The sequence below is a fragment of the Macaca fascicularis genome, chromosome 8 (genome assembly GCF_037993035.2).
Source record: "Macaca fascicularis isolate 582-1 chromosome 8, T2T-MFA8v1.1".
NCBI lineage: Eukaryota > Metazoa > Chordata > Mammalia > Primates > Cercopithecidae > Macaca > Macaca fascicularis.
The window spans coordinates 144,507,754-144,530,697 of record NC_088382.1 but is presented as its reverse complement, the minus strand read 5'-3'; the positions used below and the strand labels follow the sequence as shown (position 1 = coordinate 144,530,697).

The 22,944-nt window shown below is 42.1% G+C and overlaps 1 long non-coding RNA gene across 1 annotated transcript in view; it reads right to left on the bottom strand.

Annotated features, from left to right (window-relative positions):
• Positions 1 to 14,609: 14,609 nt before the first annotated feature.
• LOC107130728 (uncharacterized) overlaps positions 14,610 to 22,944 on the bottom strand; it is a 32,268-nt gene continuing 23,933 nt past the window's right edge. The window contains exons 2-3 of the long non-coding RNA XR_001493240.3: positions 15,226 to 15,322; positions 14,610 to 14,915 (exon numbers count right to left, since the gene is read on the bottom strand). This is a non-coding gene — a long non-coding RNA (uncharacterized lncRNA). The remainder of the gene's footprint in view (positions 14,916 to 15,225; positions 15,323 to 22,944) is intronic.

The window sequence follows — 22,944 nt, the reverse complement described above, 5'->3', positions numbered from 1 at the left end:
TGTCTTTAAACTACCCTGGATCCAGCCTTACCGGAGGTCACAAATCCCCACTGATGACTGTGCCAATCATCTATCTATTGTCTTTCAGCATCAAATGTCTTCTCCGTTACCTACTCTGCAAAAATAGACCTGGATCCTTTCAATACCCTTCTCTTTGCCAGTTGATATAACATTAAGATTTATCAGTAGAGGGGGTTGGAGAGACACTACAGGAGGTAGTGATTTTTTTTTTTCCTCTGGTCCCGGGATGCAACTTGGGCCAACTCCTAGGACACACACAGCTCCCCTCGGGGTCTAGCTCCAGCAGCACAGATGGTTCCCCCAGCGCCTGGCTGCTGCAGGGCACAGCGGCATCCCTTGGCAGCGCCCTCAGGTGACTTTGCAGCACAGTGCCACTGGTGAGACACTTCGCTGTGAGCCCTTTCCTTGAACCCCTGAGAGCAGAGATTTCTGGCAAGTTCTGGAGAGCCTGTTTCCAGTAACACTGGCATGGCAGCACGCAACTTTCTGCTCTTCAGCGAGCTTCAGCCAAGCCACTTCCAACCCAGTTTGGATCTCAGCCTCAGGCGTGACGGCTGCTCCTTCTATCAGCTAGCGCTATATCCTTTCAGTTCTCTTGCTTTTTTCAAGCCAATGCCTCATTACTCTAATCCCTTGTTACAATCAGTGCTGCTTTATATCAAAGTGACCCTGTTCACGTGTATTTGTGGATTTCTGTGTCTTTACGGTAGCGTAATACAACACCATTTACATGATAAAGCCCCTCTTTGCTTAAGCTACTTTATTTCTATCCCTTGCAACTGATAGAGTCTGAAAACCGATGCACAAGTAAAGAAACAATTAAAATTACTTTAATATTGCCGAGGCCTGGCTGCCATGAGCAGTCAGGGAGGATTCTTAACTCATCTAGAGAAGATGATACCTAAGCTGAATTTGAAGGCCACACCACCCACATTTACCCCCTGTGTCCACCATAAAGCCTGGGCCACTGAGGCCTCGCTAAGAGGATGGTTGCTCCAGAAAACTGTCCCAGGGCTCTCAGTTAGAAGACCACGCTCCACACTCAGAACCTCCCACCAACTTGCCCATGATCCCTCATAGGACACTTGGCCCCTCCAAGCTTGCATCACAGCCATGTATGTGCCTGACTTAGGTGGCAGAGACTGCTGATATGCACCAGCATCTGTGCTCTCTTCTTCTCCCAGGGCACAAAAACAAACTTTGTTTCCAACCTCGCTTGCAGTTCAGTGTGTTCACACGACTGAGTTCAGGCCACAGGAGTATGAGCAAGTGAAGTACACATCTGAGTTGACGCACTGTGCCCTCCCATTCACAATTCTGACTTCCCTTCCCTCTCTATCAAACTGAATGGAGAGAATTCCAAGGACCCAGAGAAGAAGGGAGCCACAAGATTGGAGGAACCCGGGTCTCTGAATGTCTGCAAGAGACCTGCCCTGACACACCCTGTATCTGAAAGTGATGTGTGTAAAAAATAAACATTTGTGGTGTTAAGTGACTGAATTTTCAGTGAGATTTCATCTGTCATAATCATATATCTCTATTTCTTCACTGAGCCAAGAGGTATTCAAAAGAAAACCTTGTGTTGTACTCATCTCCAGACACCCAGTCCCCGGCTGCTGTGTGTACTCAGCAAATATTCTTTTGCTATATTCCAAGATATCTGCCTTATTCTCAGTCTTCTGAAATTTAAGTGAAATGTGTTTAAGCTTCACCTCCATTGCAGTCTCTTTAGGGACTTAGGAGAAGCGTGAGGGAGAGAAGTAAAGAAGAGTTTTTGTTTTCCTCGTTGTCCCCTGGCTCTAAGTTCTTACTTTCCTGCTTCTTGTCCCTGTTTTGTACCCTCCTGCCCTAGATGGGACCCTTGATTCTTCCTCTTGATTTACACAAAGAAACTTACTTGTATGAGCCATGTGACTCTCTGGAAGAATTTATTGAATATTTGAGGAGAGAAGAAAGGAAGTATTACACACAATGCAAATAATGCAAGTTAATTGTTCCTAAAAATTATGTGGGAGGATGACATCAGTGGCAATGGTGAGGCAAGGACCTCCAAAAATCCACTCTTCCATAAAAGCCACAAGAACACTGGCAACAATTGCCAAAATCAACTTTTTCAGAACTCTTGAACAAAGGCTCGTAGCAATCTGGGAAGCATTTACTCAGGTAAAGTGGCTGAATCTTATTATTATTTTTTTTACTGTAAGCCATGTAGAATCTTAGCTTGCCCTATTTCCATTCCCCCATTCCTCTGCTCCATACCACGCTTGAAAACTAACAGCCGTAAATCACAGTGAAAAACAGCAGCCTGCAAGCCACTGGAAGGAGATAGAATGGGATTGAAGCTCTTCCAAATGCTCACTTTGAAAAGATTGAGACTATTTGACCTCTCTGGTAGTTCACTGGAAAACCTTATTTGCAGGACTTGTCTTCATTTGACTGACTCGGAGCTTTCCCAGTGGGTAGTCATGAAAAATATTTAGTGGCAATTGTGAAACATGGTAGCTGCCTGAGGCAGTAATCACAGCTGGGACAAACAATAGGCCGACCAACTTAAAAAAGGAAAACAGGGGAATGAGATGTCTAATGGGGGCTATGCAAAGTTCCTGGGAATTTAGAAGGTCACATGCACGTGTGGGGCTGTGCTTATGCCCAGGAAAGACCTAAGTCGGCCCTAAGCTCTCACTTCTGACTCACCTTGAGGTTTTGTGCAAACAGGAAGTAAAGGCTAAGGCAGAATTGTAAGCTACTGAAACGAACACTGAATGCATGTCCCAAACACACAAAGAGCCATTTGGTATAGTCTAGGAGACTCATTAGTTCCAGGCATTTAAGGAAATAACTGTCCAATTATTCACTGACCACTAAATTAATCAACTGGAGATGGCAATGGCCACAAACAACAAAGAATAGAAACTTTACAGAATTCATGTAAGGAAGTCACTCAACAAACCAACAGCAACAACAATAAATAATAACGGCCGGGCGCAGTGACTCATGACTGTATTACCAGAACTTAGGGAGGCCAAGGCGGGCAATCACGAGGTCAGGAGTTCAAGACAAGCCTGATTAACATAGTGAAACCCTGTCTGCACTAAAAATACAAAAAAAACAAATTAGCTGGGCATGGTGTTGGGCACCTGTAATCCCAGCTACTTGGGAGGCTGAGGCAAGAGTATCGCTTGAACTAGGGAGGCGGAGGTTGTAGTGAGCAGAGATCGCGCCACTGCACTACAGCCTGGGTGACAGCGCAAGACTCCGTCTCAAAATAATAATAATAATAATAACAACAACAACAAACAAAGTCACTAAACAAACAGCAACAATAAAGTAATTAAACTAACAAACAACCCTGGAGAAATGAAAGAACCTGATAAATGACATATTATTTTAAATGTCCGGTTTTCAACATAAAAAATATGAAGCATAAAAAGAAACGATAAACTATGGCCTACATACAGGATAAAATGTAGTCATTAGAAACTATCCCTAAGGAAACCCGGAAGTTGGAATTACTAGAAAATGTTATTAAATCAGCTGTTTTAAATATGCTTAAAGAATAAAGGAGGCCGAGCATGGTGGTTCACACCTGTAATCCCAGCACTTTGGGAGGCCGAGGTGGGCAGATCACCTGAGGTCAGGAGTTCGAAACCAACCTAGAAAACATGGTGAAACCCTGTTTCTACTAAAAAATACAAAAATTAGCCAAGCATGGTGGTGGGTGCCTGTAATCCCAGCTACTCAGGAGGCTGAGGCACAAGAATCACTTGAACCTGGGAGGCGAATGTCACGGTGAGCTGAGATGGTGCCACTACACTGCAGCCTGGGCGACAAAAAGAACTAAAGGAAACAATGTTAAGAACTATGAAGAAAGTACTCAGCCATATCTTACCAAGTAAGTAGTTCCTCCTTAGTCACAGTTTCATTTTCTGCAGTTACAGTCATCTATGTCAATTGTGGTCTGAAAATATTAAACGAAAAATTCCAGAAATAAATAATGCATAAGTTTTGTCATTTTTTGTTTGCTTGTTTGTTTTGAGACAGGGTCTCACTGTGTTACCCAGGCTGGAGTACACTGGCACAATCACGGCTCACTGCAGCCTCAATGTCCTAGTCTCAAGCAATCCTCCTGCCTCAACCTCCCGAGTAGATGGGACCACCAGTGCACACCACCATGCCTAGCTAACTTTTTATTATTTGTAGAGACAAGGTCTCGCTATGCTGCCTAGGCTAAGTTTTGTCATCTTAATGTCACCTTTGGTCATAGACTGCCACCAAATGATATAGGAGTCTTTTATATCATGATGATGCCTGTGCTACTGTGCTATTCATGGAAATACTTTAGGTTTCACTTTCCACAGTTGTAGTTACCCAGGGTCAATTGTGGTCTAAAAATATGAAGTGGAAAATTCTAGGAATACACAGTTTATTAGTTTTTAATTGTGCACCTTTCTGAGTAGCACAATAAAATCTCATGCCATCCCACTCCATCCTACCTGGGACAAGAATCATCCCTTTGTCCAGAGTGTCCACACTGTATGGGCTACCTGCCCACTAGTCCCTTAGGAACTGTCTCATATATCAAATCAATTCTGACAGCACCGCAGTGCTTATGTTCAAGTAACCCTTATTTTACTTAATAACAATTCATCTATGCTAAAGAGAAGGGTATAAACTGTTTCCTTTAAGTAAAAGGTGAAAGTTCTCTAATTAATAAGGAAAGGAAAAAGACGTGTGCTTCGATTGGTAAGATCCACAGTATGAACAAATCTATCCAGGAAACTATGGAGAAGGAAAAAGAAATTCATGCTAGTTTTGCTGTCATACATCACACTGCGAAAGTTGCAGCTACAATGTGTGATAAATGTTTAGTCAAGAGGGAGAAAAACGTTAAATTTATGAGTAGAAGACACGAACAGAAAACACGTTCCAACTGATGACAGTGTGTTATTCCAGAAAGCATTGAGCCTGTACAAAGACTTCAGCAAGGGGGTCCCTGAAACAAGTGGCACCTAGGCGTTTACAGCAATTAAGAGATGGCTACTTAGATTAAGGAATATAGAAGGTCAATAGTAGGCTAATGTTACATCTCAATGCCTACATCATTCACTTCACTTTATTTCATTACATAGGCATTTTATCATCTCATCACAAGAAGTGAGTGAGTACAGTACAATAAGATGTTTTGAAAGAAAAAGAGAGAAACCACATTCACATAACTTTTATTACAGTATGTTGTTAGAAGTGTTGTTCTATTTTATTGTTGTTGTTCATCTCTTACTGTGTCTAATTTATAAATTAAACTTTACTATAGATATATACGTAGAGAAGAAACATAGTATATATAGTATTTGATGTTATACATGTTTTTAGGCATCCACTGTGGATCTTTAAATATATCCCCTGTGAACAAGGGGGGCAGGAGTGTTATTCTATCAAAAAATGAGATACAAATTATTTTCTTAAAAGAACCAGATAGAAATTTTGGAGATGAAAATCATAATAACTGTCCCAAACTTAAGAGATGTAGTTTAAAAAAAATAAAGTAAATGAAATGAAAAATTTACTAAAGGGATTCCACAGCAGATTTGAATAGGCAGAAGAAAAAATCAGCAAACTTGAAGAAGGATCAGTTGAGATTATCCAGTCTGACAGAAAAAAAAAAAAAAGAATCGGCGGGCACAGTGGCTCACGCCTGTAATACCAGCACTTTGGAAGGCTGAGGTGGGCGGATCACGAGGTCAGGAGATCGAGATCATCCTGGCTAACACGGTGAAACCCTGCCTCTACTAAAAATACAAAAACATTAGCTGGGCGTGGTGGTGGCTGCCTATAGTCCCAGCTAGTCGGGAGGCTGAGGCAGGAGAATGGCATGATTCCAGGAGGCAGAGCTTACAGTGAGCCAAGATTGTGCCACTGCACTCCAGTCTGGGCAACAGAGCTAGACTCCATCTCAAAAAAAAAGAAAAAGAAAAAGAATGAAGAAAAATGAACAGAGTCTCAGAGACCTGTGGGACAATATCAAGTGTATCAACATACACTTAATAAGAATCCCAAAAGTTGGAGACAAATAGATGAGTGCATAAAAACATTTGAAGAAATAATAACCCAAAGTTTCTCAAATTTGATTTAAATACATTAACCTGCACCTATAAGAAGCTCCACAAACTCCAAAGAGGACCAATTCAAAGAGATCCACACTTACACACATCATAATCAAATTGTTCAAAGCCAAAGAGAAAATCTTAAAAGAAGTATAATTAGTAATATAATGAATTAAGTAATAATTTTACTTCTATTAAGATTTCTCATCAGAAACTATGAAGGCCTGAAGGAAGTAGGGTGACATATTCAAACTACTGAAAGAAAAAAATTCAAGAATTCTATCTCCAACAAAATCCTCTCACGATAAAAACAGTTAACCAGGATTAGAAGGGAACTTCTTCAACTTCTAAAGGCCATCTACAAAAAGCAATACCTAACATCACACTAAATGATGAGAAAATGAAAGTTTTCGCTTGAAGATCTGGAACAAGAGAAGAATGTCCATTCTCCTCACTTGTGTGAGCATTGATTGTACTGGGAATTCTAACCATGACCATTAAGCTAGAAAAGGAAAGAAAAGGCATCCAGATTGGAAAGAAAGAAGTAAGTCTATCTTTATGCAGATGACATTGTCTTGTAAATAGAGCTAATAAATGAGTTCAGCAACGTTGCAGGATATAAGATCAATACAAAAATCAGTTGTATTTCTTTCTATATGCTAACAATGAATCATCTGAAAATGAAACTAAGAAAACCAGTTCACTTATGAGAGCAACAAAATAAATACTTAGGAATAAATTTTTTAAAAGATGTGCCAGATTTGTAAACTTAAAAATGCAAAATATTGTTGAAAAGAATTAAAGACCTAAGTAAATGGACAACAGTCCGTGTTCTTACATTGGAAGACTTAATATTGTGGGGATGGCCACACTCCCCAGTACGCGCAGACTCCCCAGAGCAGCCTACAGATGGAATGCGGCCCAGTTAAATCCCAGCTCCCTTTCATGTTGGCAGAAATTAACAAGCTGATCCTAAAATTCATATTGAAATGCCCAGAACCCAGAGTTGCCAAAGCAATCTTGAAAAGGAAGAACAAACTTGGAGAACTCACACTTAACAATTTTAAATCGTATTACAAAGCTATAGTAATTAAGAGAGTGTAGTACTGGAATAAGGATAGCCACGCAGAAGAATGGAACTCACAGCCCAGAAACACACTCTTAAATTTATGGTCAATTAATTTTCAGCATGTGCCATGACAATTCAATGGGGAAAATAAAAGCCTTTTCAACAAATGGTACTGGATATCCACATGCATGCAAAAGAATGAATGTGAACCTTCACCTTATACGTATATAAAAACTATCTCAAAATAGATGAGAGACCAACATGTAAGAGCTAAAACTATAACACACTTAGAAGAAAGAGACATACATCTTCATTACCTTGGATTAGGCAATGACTTCTTAGATATGACACCAAAATCACAAGCAACATAAGTGTGAAAAAATTGGACTTCATCAAAACTAGAAACTTTTGTACTTCAAATGACACTATCAGAAAAGAAAAGCAACAACCCACAGAATGGAAGAATATATTTGCAAATCATATATCTACTAAGGGACTTGTATCCAGAATATATTTAAAAAAACACTCCTACAAGTCAACAATAAAAAGATAAATAATTCTATTTTCAAAGGGTAAAAAGTTTAGGTAGATATTTCCACAAAGAATATATGCAAATAGATAATATACACAAAAATATTATTATTAGTTTTTAGAGAAATGCAAATCAAAACCACAATGAGGTATGAGGCACTTCACACACACTAAGATGGCTATAAATTTTTAGTTAAAAATAACAAGCATTGGCCAGGATGTGGAGAAATTACAACCTTCATGTATAGCTAGTGATAATGTAAAATGGTGTGGCCACTTTAGAAAATGGCTTGCCACTTCCTCAAAAAATTAAACATAGAGTTGCCATATGACCCAGCAATTCCACTCCTAAGTATACACAAGAGAAGTGAAAACATATGTTCACGCTAAACCTGGACAGGAATGTTCATAGTAGTGTTACTTGCATAGGAAAAAAGGAAGAAACAATCCAAATGCCCATCGACTGGTTGAATGGGTAAACAAAATGTGGGCTCTCCATGCAGGGAAATATTACTGAGCCATTAAAAAAAGTGAAGTACTGATACATGCTACTACACGGATGAATTTTGGAAACATTATGCTAAGTGAAAAATGACAGACACAAAAGACTACATATTGGTGATTCCATTCATAACATCTAGAATAGGCAAATGTGTAAAGACAGAAGGCCAATTCGTGGTTGACGGGGCCTGGAGGGTGGGGTGGGAGAATGGGGAGTTTTGCTAATGAGTACAATGTTTCATTTTAGAGAGATAAAAATGTTCTGGAATTAGATAGAGCTGATAGTCGCACACCTGTGTGAATACACTAAAAACCATTCATTTGCACAATTCAAGAGAGTAAGTTTTTTGGTGTGTAAATTGTATCTCAATTTTTTAGAATGTAAGCATAAATTATTTAGTATTTATCTCCCCAAATACTAGCTTCTTGCTGCATTGCCTACTTCCCCCCTCTCTTCTTCTATCTCTCCTCTAATACAAGCAACAACATCAAATAACTATTTTATTCATCTGAGCAATTCAGCTTTCTCCAGCCCATACCCCATGACTTAGCTGTGTCTGCCTACTTGCACCCCAAGGACTCACCAATATGTTCTAATATTATGACTCGTGTTCTTCAGTCATGTCAGCCAGAAAAGAGGGGTGTGGAGGGCAATTCTGTATTCAGGCACTGTGTTCAAAGATTGGCTCATCTCTTGGGCAAGCTCTTGACCCGTCTGTGCTTGAGTTTCTTCATCACATGGTAGAACTAATCATAGCAGTATTTCAGTGTTTTGTTGGGCAAAGTAAATGAGATGGTAAGATTAATATCTAACATTTATTTTTTCATGGCAAGTACTATTATAGTAATTTAATGCTTATTGGGCTATTCGTATATGCCAGGCATTATCATCATTACTCATCACAACAAGATATGTATTTTTGTTATTAAAATCCCGTAAGCCATAGTCACTTTCAAGGAAATGGCAGAGCAGGATTCAGACACAGGTTCCTCTTAACCACGAGACGGCATACACAGTAACTCAGCTAACTCTTGCATAGTTCTCTGTGCACTAAGAACTATTATCTCCATTTGACAGATGAACAAGTTGAGGCACAGAGAGGCTAAGCCCTCAGGCCTGTAAGCACTCAATAAATGTTAGCTAGCAGAAGCATCAACTCATAATGATTTCTTATTCCAATTCTGTGTGAATTTGTTCCACACACACATCCTTTTTGAAGGCACTAGTGGCCACCTTTGCTTTGGTTCGAATCAATGTTATTCCTCCTCTATTAAACACAATGGGTAATATATCAGACTTAGTGCCTTCCAGAAGCTCAGAGAGTGCCCAGGGAAGACAGACGTGTCCTCCCAGATAGCGCAAAAGTAAGGCAGGGACTGAAACATAACATCTGCGGGTCCTGCGCATAACAGTTTCTCAGTAGATAAGTGAAAGCTGGTTGCATGACTAATGACAACTGAGAAGGCAGAAGTTACTTCTGGAAGGAGATATAGGAGAATATCATGGAAGAGATGGTGTTTGCCAGGTGTGTGAATGGAAGGTACATGGAGTGAAGCACAGTTAATATGTTGATTGCTAAGTAAACAGAGTAGAGAACAATGCAACATTCTACTTGGGACCTGTAGGCTTGTTATTTTGCATGTAGCCACTAGAGGGAAGTCCAATACACGTTGGTATTTAGAAGAAAGTTGGTTTTGGTTTTAATCTTGTGTCTTTCTTTACCAGACCAGATCTTCAATAAGGTCGTCTAAGTTTGTAGCATCCAGGGATTTGATTCATTCTGGGCATTTCTCATATCCCTGCACATAAAAAGGTCTTGGCTAAAATGTTCATTTGTGACATTCGTATGAAGGAATGACAAAGATTTTTTTTTTCTAAGCATGACCTTCTCCCTCTCCTCCCTGCTTCCGCGCTCCAGTAAAAGGATCCTGAGCACCTTCTCTTCTTTCCCCAAGCTTTTCTCACCGTAACCAGCTTCTACTCATTTCACTTCCCTATGAGTCTCCCTGGGCAGAGCAGACAAACTTAATTGTTCCATTAATATTTATTACATTGTGTTGTAATTGTTTGTATTAAGATTTCTTCATAGTTAGAAGATTACTCTTATTTTTGAATGTGTCTCGTGTGCATTTCACAAAAGGCTGGAGGGCTTAACCTGCCTGTGTCTTTTAGTGATGGGGGAAACTGTCATACCCCTGCTGGCCTGTTCTGGACCAATTGTTTCCCTGTCTCACCCACAGAAGGGGCACTCCTGGAGGCTAAGGGTGTATTATCCCAGAATGCTTCATATCCTCAGTGCTAGCTAGCAAAACACCTGGCACATGATCAATGCCCCAATACTGTTTGCTGGATAAAGAACAAGAGAATGAATGGAATCGCCATTCTGATCCCTGACGAGGGCTCTGGCCATCAGTACTCACTATCTTGCCACGAGGTTTATACCTGCTTAAATGCCTAGAACCAAGGTCAAGGGGCTAGTGTCCATGGAATGGCAGCATCTCAGCAGATCATGTCCCTACTCCATCCTCCAGCCTCCATGGCTTCCTAATACACCTGGAATAAAACTCTGACTCCTCCTTATGATCTACAGGGCCCTACATGATTATTCAGCCTCCTCTTTTATTTCCTTTCCTACCGCCCTTTCCACCCCCATGATCCCAACTGCACAGCCTCTGTCGTCAAACATGCCCTGCCCGTCCTGCTCCTACCCGGGCCTTGGCACACACAGGTTCCTCTCCCTGGAACACCCTTCCTTCCTATGATCCCTGGGCTGGCTTTGTTTTATTATCCAGATCTCATGTTCAGTGTCACTTCTTTGTGAGGCCTTACCTGGTCATCCAACCCAAAATAGACACTCATCATCCCTGCTCACAGCATCCAGTGTTAATGCTCTGCACAGCATCCACCTGCTCACAGCATCCATTGTTAATGCTCTGCACAGCATCCACCTGGGTTTCCATGTGTTGGTTTGCTTATTGTCTGGTGCCCCAGCAAGACGGTAAGATCCAAGAGAGCAGGGATCCAAGAGAACAAGGACCCTTCACCGGCACATCCCTGCACCCAATACAGAGCTTGGTCCAGAGCGGGCCCCGATTTCCCGAACAAACCCTCCTGGGATGAAGCCTGCAGCTTCCTCTGGACCAATGTCTCTGCCCTCCTACCCCACACCCTGCTGCCTCCAGACCTTGCCCTTTGACCACAACAAGACAAGACACACAGAAGGAAGCAAAGTTTCCAAGAAGAAGTAAGGTTGGGGGAAACAGTGCTGGGCTGATCGGACAGAGATCTGGGATTTACGAGCCAGCAAATACACCTCTGGAAGCTTTCAGATGTCTCTTCAATTTGCAGAGGTCAGCAAGAGAGCAACACAGCAGCACAGAGCAGGGGCGAGGGAACTAGAGGGCCTGGATTTGAATCCCAGCTCCTCTACTTACTAGGGATGACCTGAGACAAATTATTTCACTTCCCCATGCCTCAGTTTCCTTGTCTGTAAAATGGAGATAATTATAATACCTACCTTGAAAAGTTTTAGTGAATGTCAAGTACTTAATGCTTTTACAGATTATAAACAAATTTTAGCTGTTATTATTAATACTTGTCCTATGATATCAAGAGGGCTATTTGTGCATGTGTGTGTCCCTAAAGAAACGGTCAATTCTAGTAGGAAAAGGATGGTGACTGTGCCCTGTTCTTCCCGAGTGCCCAGCACCTTCCACCATATGTGACACATCCTTTGATCAATGGGTCTCTCTTATCTCAGTTGAAAACCAAGAGTTCTGGGATGCAGGGGCCTTTGAGTCCTCTTGCACCTGGCAGGAGCTCTGTTCTACTTGGACGTGATTCTGCTTCCTCGCCTTTTAATTTATCTACCTTTAATAAGACATGGACAAGTTCCCTCGTCTTCTAAAGGAGCCACTTTGCAAGAGTGGGCTGGACCCATTCGCCAAGAGATGCAGCTATGCTAAACATTGAAATAGATGCCTTTCCTTTCAGGTGATTTCAACTTTCCCCAAACCCTCTTGAACAGCATCACTCCATCTCAAGACCCCACAGAAAATCTCTCTCTGAGAGGAATATAATGTATGTCCCATGGAACTGCCAATATTGCAGCCGATTTCCAAGGAAAATTGCCTCTATCCATCAAAGCAGTCCTGAGCCAATGTGCATTAGTGAGGAAGACCCAAGTCAGACTCTCCGGAGGGTTGTCTCAAAGGCAGTGGGAAGAAAGCCCATCGCTTCAATGAAATAAAATAAGGCAAGAAAGGAAGGAAAAGATGAACCATCCCAAATCAAAAAAAGTCTCCCCAGGTAGTCCCTTCACCACCCAGGACAAAACCAGGGCCAGACAGTGTCCTACAGTTCAGGCAAGTGGGTTTTTCAACCACCTCCTCCCAGATGGGAAACGGGAGCAATAAGACAGGTCAGGAGTTTAGGATGCTGCAGGACTACCACTGCATGGGTGGCTGCCCCCAAGCAAGTAGACTCTGGACCAGGCTCCTACAGGGAGACCATCCAGGCTGTTCTTCCCTCCCTTCTCATCCATCAATTCCAAGCCTGCCAGAGAGGGGTGATGCAGACATCCCTCCAGAGAGATCAATAATGAAGAACACAACCAACAAACACATTCCTCCAGAATCCATTCGGGCATTTCCTCAGGGGTGATAGAATAACCCACTGGTAGTCTCGAAACTATGAGGCTCAGCTGAGAGAGGCACCTGAGCTTCTGTCGCTCACAGGATCTTCTGAGCTGTGAGAGCAGTGACTCTGTCTGGCGCCAGGGTAACCCCTCTAACACCTGCACCTACCCATGGAACCTCACAACCACTTACTTATACTTACAAATGACTCAACAGAGGCTCAGAGAGGCTGAGAAAAGTGTCCAAAGCCTCAGGATTTGTGGCTAAGGTTTGAACCCAGGTCCCCCAGAACCTTTCCACTCCAATGCTCTGGCTCCTCTCTCTGGGCCTCGGTTTCTTTGTCTGTACCACGGGAAGAACATTGCTCCTGTTACAGGGTTTGCCAAAGATGATTCAGGTCATGAAAGCATCTGGCAGCTGACACGAGGCTTCACACAGTGCGAATTCAAAAAAGGAATTGTCTTCCATGCTCATGTCAGGCTACTCAGCCACAGCTTAACATGAACAGCTCTGCTTTGGGTTAACTCTTCCTCCGCTGGGCCAGATATTGTGCCCTCCCTGAGAGAATATGGCCCCACACTGACTTCCACATCCCTACTTCTGACACAGTGCTTGGATACGATGGTGCATGATTACTGTTTCTGGGACTGAATTGCATTCATTGGCCTTAGCCTGAATGGTGAAGATGATGAGATTGAAATATTTTCTGGTGAGACTTATAATAAGCAATAAACACTGAGTCTCCTAAAGCCCAGCAGCAAAACAAAAAGATGAAGCTAAAAAGGATCCTGCTCCTCAAAGCAATCAGTGCATTCCAGCACTTGATCTGTTCAGGTAGCCCAGCCACAGTGGAAGACACATTTTCTTTCTTTTCGTTGAGAAAGAGAGCGGCAATTTGGGGGTTGGGTGGAATCAGGAGCCTCTCCGTTTACATGGCTGTTTGGATGGAAAATTTGGATCAAAGCTGCAAGGCCCTTGCAGGCAACCTCCTGAGTGAGTTGAGAGCTTAAGTGATCAAATGACTTCCAGGGGTGGATATCCCCAGTTGGCTGATGATGAAAGCCAAGTGCTTCCTGCAGTCACCCAGCAAAACTGCTGGGAAACAAAAAGTCGTATTCACTATTCTCATGTGTACAACCTCAGCTTCATTCAGGAAGCACTTACAGAGCTGACTCAATACATTCAAGGAACTGAGCTAAGCACTGAAGGGAAACAGGCTACGATAGTACAGCAGAAAGGGTGTGCACTTGGAACCTAGAGTCTGGGTTTAAATTCTAGCCCTGCCACCTCGCCATAGAAAGACCTTAGGTAAGTCACTCCAACCCCGAAGACCTAGTTCCCTCTTTGGCAAAGTGAGTCGGGAAGATTTGGGCAGTCATAGTCAGATATGACATGTCATATGATTCCACTGGGACAGACCATAGACAAATGGTGTCTGCTCTCAACTCTGCTCTGCAGATCAATCATGATCTTGGAGGCAGCAGGTGAAACCAAGCAGGTGTGCTAGTGCTGATTTTATGTATTCTCATTTCATCAAGAGTTGTGTGTGTGATAAGAACCTCTACCATATAGGATGTTCATTTCCTAATCAGCTTTCTCTGACCATTTGTCAGTTGCCTCCTCTTCATTCAGATTAACCACACCTGGTTCAGGTTAAATACACCTGTCTTAGGTTCACTAAGGAGGCCCTTTTATTCAGAAATATTTAAGAAAATAAAGAAATCATTGAGAATGACAGAAACCGAGCTAGAATGAAGCATATACAATTTGTAAAACAGCTAAAATACAATATACCACCACATTGGGGATTACGGTTTCAAAATATCAATACACAGAAGTATATTGGCAATATTTTGCAAATAGTGGAGAATGTTCATGGGATTCACTCCAGTGCCTTCTCCCTAGGAATGGAGAAAGCCTCAGCTATGCAGGAAGATGGGAGATTTTTCTGTCCCTCTCCCACCCAGCTGCTTTTCGTCATGCCTCATGCCATCAGCAAGGCAGATTGTTCTCCGAGAGACGGAGTCTTCTGAGACAGCATGGCGGTGAGGCAGCTAGGGGTGTTCAAAAGAACATGAGTGGAGAACCCAGACCAGGGTTTAAATCCACATCACATCATCTGAGGTTGTGTGGCTCAACTTAAACCACAGTTATCACATTTATAAAATGGGAATAACTGCACCTAATTCATAGGGTTATAGAGATAATTCTAGGCAACACACTGGTAAAGCACTCAACACATAGAAGCTCCCAATATTATGATGACAATTCTTATGGTCTCTTAGTGGAAAGTCCTAATATGTTAGTCTATTCAGGATGCTATAACAAAAGTGCCATAGACTGAGTGGCTTAAACAACATTTACTTCCCACAGTTGGGAAGTCTGAGGAATCCAAGTTCGAGGTGCTGGCAGACTTGGTGTCTAGTGAGGGTTTCCTGGTTCATAGATGGCCATCTTCTCCCTGTATTCTCACATGGCAAAAAAAAAAAAAAAATGAGAGTTCTCTCTGGGGTCCTTTTTCCAAGGGTAATAATCCCATTCAAGAGGGCTTCACCCTCATAACCTAAGCACCTCCCAGAGGCCCCACCTCCTAATAACATCACATTTGAGGGCAGGATTTCAACATTTGAATTTTGGGGAGACACAAACATTCAGTTCATTGCAAGGGGCAAAGTCTGGTCAGCTTTCCAGAGTCAGAAATAGGATTGTATCATCCCATGGAGAGTTTAAGCCACATATCTTGAAGCTGAAACAAATAAAAATGTTAATTTACTCATTTACACTGAGAAATCACTGCTCTGGTGTATTAGTTTCCAACGGCTGCTGTAACAAAACCACAAATTTAGTGGCTTACAATACCACCAGTGTATGATCTTACAGTTTAGCAGATCAGAAGCCTGGCATGGGTCTCACTGTTGGCAGGAAAATTACTTCTGGGGGCTCTAGGGGAGGATCCTTATTTTTTTCTCCTCCAGCTTCTAGAGGCTGCCTGCACTCCCTGGTTCATGGCCCCTTCCTCCATCTTCAAAGCCAGTAACAGTGAGCTGAGTCCTTCTCAGCTCACATCCTTCCAATCTCACTCTTCTTCTGCCTTCCTCTTCCACCTTTAAGGACCCTTGTGATTACCTTGACCTCACCCAGATAATCCAGAATAACCTCCCCAATTTAAAGTCAGCCAATTAGAAACTATAATCCCATTTGCAAACTTAATTTGCCTTTGCCATGTAACACAGTATAGTCACAATTCCCAGGGGTGAAGATGTGGACATCTTTGGTTCCACTTAACACACATGAGAACAAGAATACTTGAGTCCATTTCACCACTCCATGATTTCCCCATAGACAGGATTACCCACAGGCTTGGTGAGCATGCAACTGGAGCCTAGGTGGTGTCAGGCTTACATAGTCAATGGTGTCTACCTCCACCATGGGCATGACTTGACCAATGGACCCAGAAACCAGTATGACTCCCACCTTGATGAAAGCTGGGTGGGGTCTTGGTGATATTTATCATCTGTGACTCCCTTTGCCATCCCTCCAAGTCCGACAAACCACCACTGAAACCACCACTGAAACCACCAGCCAGTGCCAACTTCTGATGGTCCCACTTTCTTTGTTTCTCTTTATTTTCTTTCTTTTTTTTTTTTTTTTTTTTTTTTTGAGACAGAGTCTGGCCACTGTTGCCAGGGCTGGAGTGCAATGGTGCGATCCTCACATTCTCTTTAAAGGTTAATCCTAAGTAAAGTGTTAAGTGGCTGTGTACTAAATGTGTCCCCTGCTCCCTGCCAAAAATTGATATTTTGAAACCGTAATCCCCAGTGTGGTGGTATTTAGAGATGGGGTCTTTGGGCGGTAATTCAGTCATGATGGTGGAGCCCCAGGATGGAATTAGTGCCCTCATAGGAAAAGATAGGAGTTTGCTTCCTCTCTCTGTGCTGTACACCACGTGAGGACACGGCAAGATGACAGCTGTCGGAAAACCACAAAAAGAGCCCCCAACAGAACTCAATCACGCTGACACTCTGATCTAGAACTTCCTAGGCTCCAAAACTGTGAGAAATATTCTCTGTTGTTTAAGCCAGTCAGTCCATGATAATGTGTTATAGCAGCCCTGGCCAGACAAGACAGGTAGCCTGAGTGTCTTCATGCTAAAATCGCTACATTTTGCACTACTCTTTTCTGATCCATTACGTGTGGAATTTAAAGTTCAACTCTTCATGCGTACATGTATGTTTCCCGATTCTTAGGAAACCTCTAACTACGACCCCTAAGTCCTCACAACATCATTGATTCAATCCTGTGCATACTCGCGGGAGCCTTCTTTGTGTCAAGCACAGTGATACATCAGGGGGTGAATAGACATGGCCCCATCCCTCAAAAAGCTCACCCTGCTTTGAGCCACATAGGACTGCACAACACTGATCATACAGGACATCCCATACCAACATCTTCAAGAGGGAAGAGACAACAGAGGGGAGAAACAACTGTAAGATAAGGTGAGCAGGGAAGAGCCACTAATGCCATGACGTGGCCATTTGAACACTAATTGAGTCATTTGACTGTGGAAGGCTTTGTACTGTGACCCATTTCTATAATGTCCAGACTTCGATTGTGGGCAATTTTCCCTTAATTTTGAATACTACCTAAAAGGAAAAGAACAAATGGTTTGTTCTTAGGATCACACAATAGGTAGGAAACCGTACACTATACTTTTTCAGTTGCCAAGTTCTTAATTACGTCCTCTATGTTGTGCATAATGATGAGTATCTTGTGTTTTTTTTAGAATCACTAGGCAGGTATTATCTTTTATCAGGTACCAACAACAGCTGATGTTTACTGAGTGCTTACTTCTTGCCAGGCACTGTGTCTAGCATTTTACATGTCTCTCATCACTCAATCTTCACAACAATGCTATGAGGTTGTACTGTTATCTTGACTTTGCATATGAGAAACCTGATGCTTACAGAGATTAAGTAAATTTCCCAAGACCACATAGCTGATCAAGGGTACAGTCCAAATTTGAACCCAGGGAGTCCAACATCAGAGGCCCTGAACTTACAGACTTTGCAAACTCCATGCATCACTTACCCTTAAGCTTCGGGTCTTACTACAAAAGATAAACTGGAATATTAAAAACAAAAAGAGAGAGAGAGGCATGTCAGCAAGGAGGGCTTCTTGGAGGAAGTAATTTAAAGAACAGTAAGAACAGGCACAGAGGTTCACGCCTGTAATCCCAGCACTTTGAGAGGCCTAGGCAGGTGGATCACATGAGGTCAGGAGTTCAAGACCAGCCTAGCCAATACAGTGAAATCCCGTCTCTACTAAAAATACAAAAATCAAACAGGTGTGGTGGCACTTGCCTGTAATCCCAGCTACTAAGGAGGCTGAGGCAGGAGAATCGCTTGAACCTGGGAGGTGGAGGTCTCAGTGAGCTGAGATTGTACCATTGTACTACAGCCTAGGCAACAAAGCAAGACTCCGTCTCAAAAAAAAAAAAAAAAAAAGTAGGCTTTTTACAGGAGGATTTGCACTGCAAGTAGAAGAGATGGTAATCATAGTCTGCATTTGTTTATTTATTCATTCATTTATTTTATTTTATTTTTGGAGATAGAGTCTCACTCTGTCACCCAGGCTAGAGTGCAGTGGTGCAATCTCGGCTCATTGCAACCTCTGCCTCCTGGGCTCAAGCAATTCTCATGCCTCAGCCTCCCAAGTAGCTGGGACTACAGGTGCGCACCATGATGTCGGCTAATTTTTACATTTTTAGTAGAGATGGGGTTTCACCATGTTGCCCAGACTGGTCTCAAACTCCTGAGTTCAGGCAATCCACCCTCCTTGGCATCCCAAAGTACTAGGATTACAGGTGTGAGCCACTGTGCCCAGCCATAGTCTGCTTTTTAAAATCGTGATTAAAATACATATAACATAAAATTTACCATCTTAGCCATTTTTAAATGTACAGACAATAGATTCACATGGTTGTGCAATCACCACCATCCTTTTCCAGAACTTTTTTCATTTTACAAAACTGAAGCTGTACCCGTTAAACAATAATTCCCTACTCTTCTCCCCTCCAGCCCCTGGCAACCACCATGCTACTTTCTGTTTCTATGAATTTCACTACACTAGATACCTCATAGGAGTGGAATCATACAGTACATGTCTTTTTGTTGCTGGCTTATTTTACTTAATATAAGTCCTCAAGGTTCATTCACATCACAGCATGTGTCAGAACTGTCTTCCTTTTAAAGGATGAATAATGTTCCATTGCATGTGTATATGACATCTTGGTTATTTGCTCACCTATTGATGGACACTTAGGCTGCTTCCATCTTTTAGCCGTTGTGAATAACGCTGCTATGAACGTTCATGCACAGACTATTTTTGAGATCCTGCTTTCAGTTATTTGGGGTATATATCCAGAAGTGGAATTCCTTGATCATACAGTAATTCTATTTTTAATTTTTTAATAACCTCCATATTGTTTTCCACAGCAGTTGCACCATTTTACGGTCTCACCAACTGTGCCCAAGGGTTCTGATTTCTCCACATCCTCTCCAACATTTGTTATTTTCTGTTATTTTTTATGGTAGCCATTCTAATGATTGCAATGTGGTATCTCATTGTAGCTTTGATTTATATTTCCCTAACAATTAGTGATGTTGAGCATCTTTTCAGGAGCTTTTTGGCCATTAGCAATCATAATATTGACGTCCTCACCAATGTCTACAGTGAAAATACTGATTAGACACAAGCCCTCATTCAGGGCTGCTTTGAGGGTTAAATGAGAAAGCAAGCATGAAAAAACTAATATGATACCTGGCAAGAAATGGTAGGCAACGAATGGTAACACTGTATTCGTTATCTGTTGACAGCACAATGCTACATAAAAATGACCTAAACTCAGCAACTTAAAAACAACCATCTATTACTGTTCACAAACTTATGAGGTAGGTGATGATTCTAGTCGTGACTGGGCTTTCTCACAGTCTACAGTCAGCTGCAGGTTGGATAGCCAGCTCTGATTTTGGTCAGACTCTTTCTCACTTTTGGAGTTTGACTGGCTCTAAGCTGGTCTAAGTTTCAGCTGGAATGGCTCAGCTCTCCTTTACATGTCTCTCACTTTCTCTCACAGTAGATTAGCCCAGGCATGGCCACAGGGCAATGTTAGGGGCCCAGCAGAAATCTGCGAGCACATTTCTGCTAATGTCAAGTTTGCACATTCCAGTGGCTAAAATAAGAGTGGCAGGAAGGATTCTAAGATGAGCCCCCAATGAGTCACACCCATGTATAATCTACTCATGGATATAGGTGGGACCTATGACTTGCTTCTGGCCAGTAGAATGCAAGTGGCCTTCAAAAAGTTTATGGACAAGACATATTTTTTAAAAACTACGCATGGATTTCAAAATTTTTTGCACCAAAATAAAACCATACTACCTTGTTATAACATGTGAACAGGATTTAATTTGAGGCACTAAGAAGGATAAAATATTGGTTTGAAAATAGCCCCTATCAGAGCAACACGAATTCTACTAAAATTGAAGCAGGAACAAACATCAAATGTACAGTGAAGCTTGGATGAAAGAATGATGAAATCATTGATGTTTTATGAAAAGTTTAGGGGACAATGCCCCTACGAAATCAGCAAATTAAAAATGGATAACTTGTTTTAAGAAGGGACGAGAAGATGTTGAAGATGAAAGACCACAGTGGCAGACCATCCACATCAATTCGTGAGGAATAAATTAATCTTGTTCATACCGTAATTGAAGAGAACAAACAATTAACACCAGAAACAATGGCCAACACCATAGACATCTCAGTTGGTTCAGCTTACACAATTTTGACTGAAAAATTAAAGTTGAACAAACTTTCCATTCAATAGGTGCTAAAACTGTTGCACCCAGATCAACTGCACACAAGAGGAAAGCTTTCAATGGAAATTTTAAACATCTGGGATCAGGATGCTAAAACTGGCTGGATAAAGTGGCTACACCTGTCATCCCAGCACTCTGGGAGGCCAAGGCAGGAGTATCAGTTGAGACCAGGAGTTTGAGACAAGCCTAAGTAACATAGTAAGACCTTGTCTCTATAAAAAATAAACAAAATTAGCCAGATGTGGTGGTGCATAACTGTAGTCCAGCTACTCAGGAGGCTGAGGTGGGAGTATGGTTTGAGCCTCAGAGTTTGTGGCTGCAGTGAGCCAAGATCATATCACTGCACTCCAGCCTGGGTGACAGAACAAGACCCTGTTTCAGCGGTGGGGCGGTGGGGGGGGGGAAGACCCTAAAGCATTTCTTTAAAGAATTTTAACAGGAAATGAAATGTGGTTTTACCAGTATAATCCTGAAGACAAAATACAATCAAAGCCTTGGCTACCAAAAGATGAAAGTTTACAGTCAAAGCAAAAGTGGAGGGGTCAAGACCAAGGGTCGTAGCAACAGTTTTGGGGGATGCTCAAGGAATTTTATGTGACTTTCTGGAGGACCAAGGGGCAAGAACATGTGCTTATTCTGAGAGCGTTTTGAGAAAGTTAGCCAAAGCTTTAGCAGAAAAATGCCTGGGGATGCTTTACCAGAGTCTTTCAACACTGCTGCTTCTCATTCTTCTCATCAACCAAGGAAAATTTGGCAAGAGTTTTGATGGGAAATCATTAGGCATTCACCTTACACTCCTGATTGGACTTCTGCTGACTTCTTTTTGTTTCCTAATCTTAAAAAAAAATTTAAATGGCACCCATTTTTCTTCAGTTAATAATGTTAAAAGACTGCATTGATATGGTTAAATTCCCAAGACCCTCAGTTCTTTAGGGATGAACTAAATGACTTTTTTTGTTTTGTTTGTTTGTTTGTTTGTTTGTTTTGAAATGGAATCTTGCTCTGTCACCCAGGCTGGAGTGCAGTGGCGTGATCTCGGCTCACTGCAACCTCCGCCTCCCAGGTTCACGCCATTCTCCTGCCTCAGCCTCCTGAGCAACTGGGACTTACAGGCGCCCGCCACCACACCTGGCTAATTTTTTGTATTTTTAGTAGAGACTGGGTTTCACCATGTTAGCCGGGATGGTCTCAATCTCCTGATCTCATGATCCGCCCGCCTCGGCCTCCCAAAGTGCTGAGATTATAGGTGTAAGCTCCCATGCCCAGCCGTGACTTTTACAATTGCTTACAAAGGTGTCTTGAACTTGATGGAACTTGTGTTGGGAAATAAAGTTTATATTTTTAAATTTGTATCTTTTAATTCCATTTTTCTGTGAACTTTTGGAAGTCCTCTCCTATGGTATATATAGGTGTTGGAATATTCATTGTCATGATTTCATTATGTTCTGTAAGACTCCATCATAGCGAACGTGAATAAGAGTTTCTCCTGCTGGCCTTGAAGAAGTGAGCTGTCACAGTGTAAGAGGGCCGTGTGGCAAGGAAGAGCCAATGACATCTAGGAGCCGAGAGTCGTCCCCAGCTACCAGCCAACAAGAAAAGGAGGACCTTAGTGCTGTGGCCACAAGGAACTAACTTGTGTCAACAAATGATGTGACCATGGAAGAGGAACCTGAGCTGCAGAAAGGAGACAGCACAGCTGATTCCTTGATTGCAGCCTCGTGAGACCCTAGAAAAAGGGCCCCTTTAACCCTGCTTGGATTCCTGACCCACAGAAACTGTGGGAAATAAGAAAGATACATTGTTTTAGGCTGGTAAGATTGTAGTAATGTGTTACACAACATAGACATCTAATACAGCAGTTGACATTGTTAATCCCAGAGTCAGCATGGGAGAGCATTACCAAAAAGTAGAATAAAAAGAGGCATGAATAATCGGGGCTATTAATGCAATCAATCCATCATACTCTCTAAGCGCTGGGGGTGGTGGCATCCCTTTGTTAAAGTAGCCCTGTACCATCTTGTTTATATGCTCTACAGACTTGCCTTTGCTGTTTTCTTTCTTATTTTCCAGCACTCATAAATAACCTGACTATGACAGCTGCAGACTCAAAAAAGGAGTGATCTTAGAAACAGAGTCAGTATACAGCATAGGAGCAAGAACTCTGGAGCCAGATATTATGGGTTCAATTCCCAGCTCTCACACT